Here is a 5,982-nt window from a genome sequence, read left to right as displayed (position 1 = left end):
TTCTTGGTGCCCTTTTTCCCAAAGGATGGGCTTCCCTGCCTGCGCCCATGTGTTCTCAAAACAACGGTGGACAATGAATGCTTTTCTTCTGGCACTGCATAAGGACTGCCATTTACTGGGTGAGACCACAGATCCCGCATCCAGCCTCCTGTGTCACACGGTGCTAGACAGCGGATGCTGAAAGGCAGAGCAAACCGGGTCAGACCAGGGTATTTTGCACGGTTCCTCTTCCACTTGCAGCCTCCAGTGTTTAGGGTCTAGGACGCTGTGATTCAGAGGCTGTCTGCTCTAGAAGCAGCTCCTGGGTGGCACCATGCTGTGCTGGACGGCAACGCGCTTCTCTTCAACCCCAGAAGCCAGGTTCCTCTCCTGCTCGCTGGCCACCTGCTCCTGCTCGCCCACCTCTGCTGCTCACATGCTTCCCTCTCCTGCTCCCCTGCTCCTGCCACCGGGTGCCAAGCCGGCAGGTTGGCCAGCCACTCCTCCATGACGGTGCCCATCTGCCCAGCAGGAGGGTGCTGTCCTACGCCTGGTGCTGGTGGAGACGGTGCATTCAGAGGGTCTGGTCATCGGGGCACCATTCCTCAAGCTGCATCCCCGGTGGCAGCTGGTGCGTCTCCCCCACGCACAGCTGCTGGACCTGCAGAGCGAGCACACTGTGGACACTTGTACATGTGTCACTACGGCAGTGTTGTTCTTGCACCATGATGTAGTACTTCCTTCTGCAAGTGTTACATCATGGCGCAGTAACAGCCCGTAGTATGCCATTACATGTGGCACACTGTTATTTTTAGCAGAGTGCTATACCAGGGGAGCACGTCACTGTGGTGACATGCTGTTGGTTATGTGTAGACACCTGCAGACGCTACATCACTGTAGTGTGTTGCTACGGCAACCTAGCGCCACATGTAGACATGCCCTGTAACAGGGGACTGTAAGGGGTTGCAGTGGAAAGGACTGTGACGTGAAGGTCAAGACGATTTGTGGGCAAAGGGGAAAGGGGCCAGAGGGAAGAGCTGCTTCCCGAGGGTCCCGGGCTGAGGAGGGTCAGGCCTCTCCTTGTGGGACTGCTCCAGGGAAAGGAGAGGCCAGGTTCAAAGCTTGGCCAGTTAGAGGAAGGGCATCCCTCATTGCCTGAGAAGGCAGGGAGGAGGAGAAGACAGAGCCTCTTTTTGAGAGACTGCAACCTCTCAGGGATAACGGGCACTAGACCCAGGGACTTGCACCACCCAGCCTTAGATCGGGGTCGTGCGTGTATAGGTGCCCAGGGACCATGGGAAGTTAGCTAGGCAGCCCCTGTCATGGGTGACCACTGCACAAGCCCTCCATCCCCACTCCCTCCACGGGGCAGGTGGCCCGCTTGGCTCTTGTTGCAGGCAGCCTGCCTTCCTGATCCCCTCCCCAGGCCAGGCCAGGGCTGGCCCTTGGTAGCACCTGCCAGGCTTGCCCTCGACCAACTCCTTCCCTTCTCCTCTGCACGCCAAGCACTTTGCTCCCATGGAGGCAGGCTCATGCCGCCTGGGGTCAGAGGGACTAGGGCTCCCACTCATCTGGGACACGGAGCCGGTGATGCCCCTGTTTTCTCCCCAGTATGTCTCATCAGAAAGCTGGATGGGGAATTACCCGCACTGTGCCCCAAGCGTGCCCCTACTGAGACTTCCCAGGTCATGCCACATGGAGCTGTTTGAGCACACCGAGGGGTGCCCAACCCTTATGCCCTCCTGCAATGGTGCCCCGGGCGCACATGAGAACCTGTTGCAGGGCTCTGCACTTCAGTGGTGCCCCGGGCAATCCCACACTTCCCCGCCGTGTGTGTCGCTGCCTGGAGGGCTGCTTCTGCCTGTGATACGAGGCCCTGACCCCCGCAGCGGAGGTGGAGATCACCGGTGCCATCAGTGAGTTTCTCTGCACGTGACAGCAGGGGACAGCGAGGCCAGGCAGGGAGAGAAGAGGGGAGGGCGAGGAGAGGATGGGAAGGGGGCCGTGTGGGGCCCCTAGAGCCAGGCCTGCAGCCAGGTGTGGGCCTGTGAGGTGGCACGGGCACTGGTGGCCACAGTGCCCCCCACCCCTCGCAGCCATCCTCCACGCGATGGGCTTACCAGCTGGGCATGGCAGGTGGTCCTGGCAGGTGGCCTTGGCGCTTGGTGGCGGGGAGGCGGTCTGGCTGCTTGCGGGGTGCTGGGTGGCAGAGGCCCACCATCTGCCACACGGCCACTGACCCCCTCCAGGAAGGAGCTGGAGCTGGAGCTGGCCATGGGCGGTGTCCTCCCTGGCCTGTCCTCTGTGCTCTGGCTGTGGGGAAGATGTCAACCCGGGCACCAGCACTGGATGAGGAAGCCAGGGGCAGGGAGGACACGGGATACGGGTGCTGCCGGCCTGAGGGCTCTTGTCTTGGTCTTCTCTGCAGGTCTGGTCTGGTGCGGGGGCTTTGGCAGACCTCCAGTGCTTGAATAGATATGCTGCCCATGGCCTGGGTCCCTGCGAGTGAGGATGCTGGGTTGACCTGCATGCAGGGCACGGTCCTGCGAGCTACTCTGGACCATCTCTTGTGCTCAGTGACCACCATTCGCAGCAGCCACGCAGCCTTCACTGCTCAGAGAAGAGCATTGGCCCTCCTGCCCTGGCAGAACTGCCGCTGCACCTCGGCATTGCCCCAAATCACCAGAAGGTCTGTGGTCTCTTCTGCTGCCCAGTTGGGGCCAAGGACCGAGCGTCTCAGGGGCAGAGAAGCTGCCATGTCCATGGGGTTCCTCTGCCAGGGACTTCAGCCAGATGCCCCATGAGGTCCCCAGAGCAAGGCCAGGGGCTGGCTCCCGTGCTGGAGCCAGAACGTACCCGCACCACAGGGGCACAATGCCCAGGGGCCAGGGAGCAAGCAGCAGAGCCTCCTTGCTCCAGCCGGGCCTGTGCAGCACTGCTGCTGCCCAGACAGGCCCACCAAGGAAACCCCCACGAGCTGGAGGCAGGCAGAAGCTGGCCCCAGGGAGCTACAGCCAGGCAGGGGTGGCAGAGAAGCCGTCCTTGCCCCCTGTTTGGAGGGAGTCTCAGCCAGGGTGCTCTCGCGAGCATTAAATCTAGTAACTGCTGGTGACTGTACATGAGCCAGGAGGCTGCTCATACACGCTGTGATTACAGCCAGCCGCCACGTCTCATGTAACAGTGTCCCCGTGCTTCAAAATGGTGGCAGGGGCACTACCACTAAAGCTTGTTTGACGTATTGAAGTGCGGGGATGCTGATATATGAGACACTCCAGGTGCTTGAATTTGGGTGGCTTTTGGATCCACTTTAATTAAAGCACCTTCCCCTGTACCCTAGAGCATGTGTAAAAACTCTCTTTATCTTCAGGTATTAGAAAAATGCACATTTCACTAATCAAACGTTCATTAGCCTAGTGCATGGTTTTACGGCCGTGCTTTAATGCACATCAGATGAATGTAATGCTCATTAAAGCATCTCATGTAGAAGTACCCAGAGGGTCCAAAGGAGTTTCCCAGGCACCAGCAAGACTCAGCTTCTCGTACAGTTTCTCTCTCTCTCTCGGCCCATTTCTAGATGATTTTTCTCCTTGATGGTTTCCTACCCATCCTTGATCTGTGACCCATTAAATGCATTTGGAAAGTCCAAATCAAAAACCCTATTTCAGAAAGGATGCCCCTGGAATCTGGATTGTGGCGCTCGGCGCGGCTCCTGGGATCTAGTTTCCTTTCACTTGGGCCTGGCCCAGACAACCAAAGAGGACCTTTAAAACACGAGACAGTCTCTTGACAAGAAGAACAGCATTCAGAAACATGCATTTCCTATGACGAATAGGAGTTTACATTGCACAGGCCTGCAGTTGCACATAGAAACAGGGAAGAGATCTCATTTTTTCTGATTTTGCCCCACTCTAAACACTGCACGTATCCTGCAGGAGAACCCATTTCTTATTCATTAGAGACAGGTTTAGTTGCTGTAGCAAGAAGAGGGGTCTACCAAAGTCCCACAAAGTGGGAAGAAGGAGCCAGGAAGCTACATATTGACACCAGGACCAATCCTGCTCCAAAGGTAGGAAACTGGGGCTTTGTAGTGAGCTATGAAGAGGTAGGCACTGCTGGGATTTAAACCCAGGCTCCCCTGTTTACAAGGCAGGTGCTTTAACCAACTAAGCCACAGTACCCATAGGAGTAAGGGCTGCGCCCCCCTCCACATCTCACACCAGTGAAGAGCTGGCAGTTGCACACCCGCTCCCAGCAGGTCCCAGCCGTCTCCTTTGTATCAGCGGTTCCCTCTGCACAGACCGCTGCCCAAGATGCACGTTTCTGAATCCAATGTCCAAGGCCCGGGCAGAGTCCGCAGGAGTCCACGCGTGCTCCTGGTGTCATCCTCACGTCTGGTGCAAATGCCAGGGTGGCACTATTCAGTGACTTGATGAGAGACCAAGCGCTGGCTCCAACTTCACAGTAGCTCCAACTTCACAGGAGCGTGTCATCATCACAAAAGGCACCAGTAGCGTCCGCGCATAATTTGATAGTTTGATAAAATGATATGCCTGGTTCAGCAACAAAGGTTCAATCCGGTCATTGAGGCAGCTGCGTGGGTTAATCCTCACTCAAGCAAGCCACTGCAGGCAGCGTGGAGGCTGCAGGAGGCAGTGGCTGCAGCAAAGCAGAGCCCGGCTCCCCCCACAACTGCTGCCTACCTGCTGGGGGCTCGGCTGGGGGTGAAGCCAGCTCCCCGCTGCTGGGCGTATTCCCAGGGGGCAAGAGGGACCCACACCTCTCAGATCTGTGTGAAACGGGGGTGGGCGCACCGTGGACCTGGGCATTGGGTTGTGCCCCTGGCTGCAGCTGCGCGGGCAGGGAGTGCATCGCCAGGGCAGCGTGGAGCACGTGGTGGCAAGGAGCTTCCCCGTGCTTGGTGGCTGCAGAGGCCCCGGGAGAGGGCAGCAGGAAAGGAGCCTGAACCCGCAGCTGGCAGCACCCCTGCCCCCTGAGGCCGCACATTGTGGCCCCGACCCCACGCACTGCTTGGCTGGGCAGCAGCCCCCGCCCCAGCCCTGCCCAGCTCCCTGCCTCCCTCCCCAGAGGGGCTGCAATCCCTGCCCCCAATTTACCTGCAGAGCTGCTCTCCACGCTGCCCGGGCCATGTGCATGTACATGCACCTAGTGCCCCTGCCTGACCACCCTCCTCCTGGTCCCCCACCACAACCCTCTTGCGGGCCTGAAGTCTGTCAGCCTGCAGAGAGCTCTTTGCAAACATGCACGATCCATGGGTTTCTCCATTAAAATGAGAAATCCGTGTTTTCCTCAGGTACAGGGGGGAAATCTGTGTTTTACTCCCTTTTCGGTGGGAAATGCAAAACCCCGATCCCGATACTCACCTGCTGGAGGTGCCCCAACTGCAAGCCTCTCCCCATGGGATGTGCTGCAGAGCTGCAGGACCGGGAGCAGGTGCTTCCTCAGCCTGGCTCCAGAAGCCAGGACACTGCTGGCAGCTCCGTGTTGCCCAGGAGGTGTCACACAGACGTTTTCCCTCGAGTCCAGGGGCTGCCCGGGCCCTGGCCGGGACCTCTCCTGCTGCCGCCTCCTTGGAGACCGTCCGGAAGTCCGAGGCTGGGTGGATTCAACGTCCCTGGCAGCAGGTCCCGGGCACTGCGAGAGCCGGCAAAGGGCTCCCTGCTCCGAGCCCCGCTTCCCACACACGGGGCCTGCAATGGCGCTTGATTTGCCGTGCCACGACGAGAAAGGCTGGCTCTGAGCTGGGCGAGCGGGCAAGGAGGAGCAAGCTCCTGCCCCTGCTGCAGGCTCCCAGCCACAGGGCACCTCAGCAATGCAAGCAGCTGCCCAGCACGTGGGTGGAGCAGCAGGGTGTGCAGGGGCCAGTGTCCTCCAGCGTAACCTGCAGTGTCATAACTGCTGGGTGTGCAAACACGATCTGCAAGAGAAACCCTGGCATTTCACATGGGAACCCAGAGTGCCAAAAACACTGGGACCCATCGTGCA

At 59.0% G+C, this 5,982-nt stretch overlaps 1 non-coding gene across 1 annotated transcript; it reads right to left on the bottom strand.

Annotated features, from left to right (window-relative positions):
- Positions 1 to 4,083: 4,083 nt before the first annotated feature.
- On the bottom strand, positions 4,084 to 4,157 carry TRNAT-UGU (transfer RNA threonine (anticodon UGU)). Its single transcript has one exon. It is a non-coding gene; the product is annotated as a tRNA-Thr (tRNA).
- Between the last annotated feature and the right edge of the window lie 1,825 nt (positions 4,158 to 5,982).

The sequence above is a fragment of the Alligator mississippiensis genome, chromosome 11 (assembly GCF_030867095.1).
Source record: "Alligator mississippiensis isolate rAllMis1 chromosome 11, rAllMis1, whole genome shotgun sequence".
Classification (NCBI taxonomy): Eukaryota; Metazoa; Chordata; order Crocodylia; family Alligatoridae; genus Alligator; species Alligator mississippiensis.
Note: the sequence above shows the minus strand (reverse complement) of the source record. Positions and strands in the feature narration are given on the sequence as shown.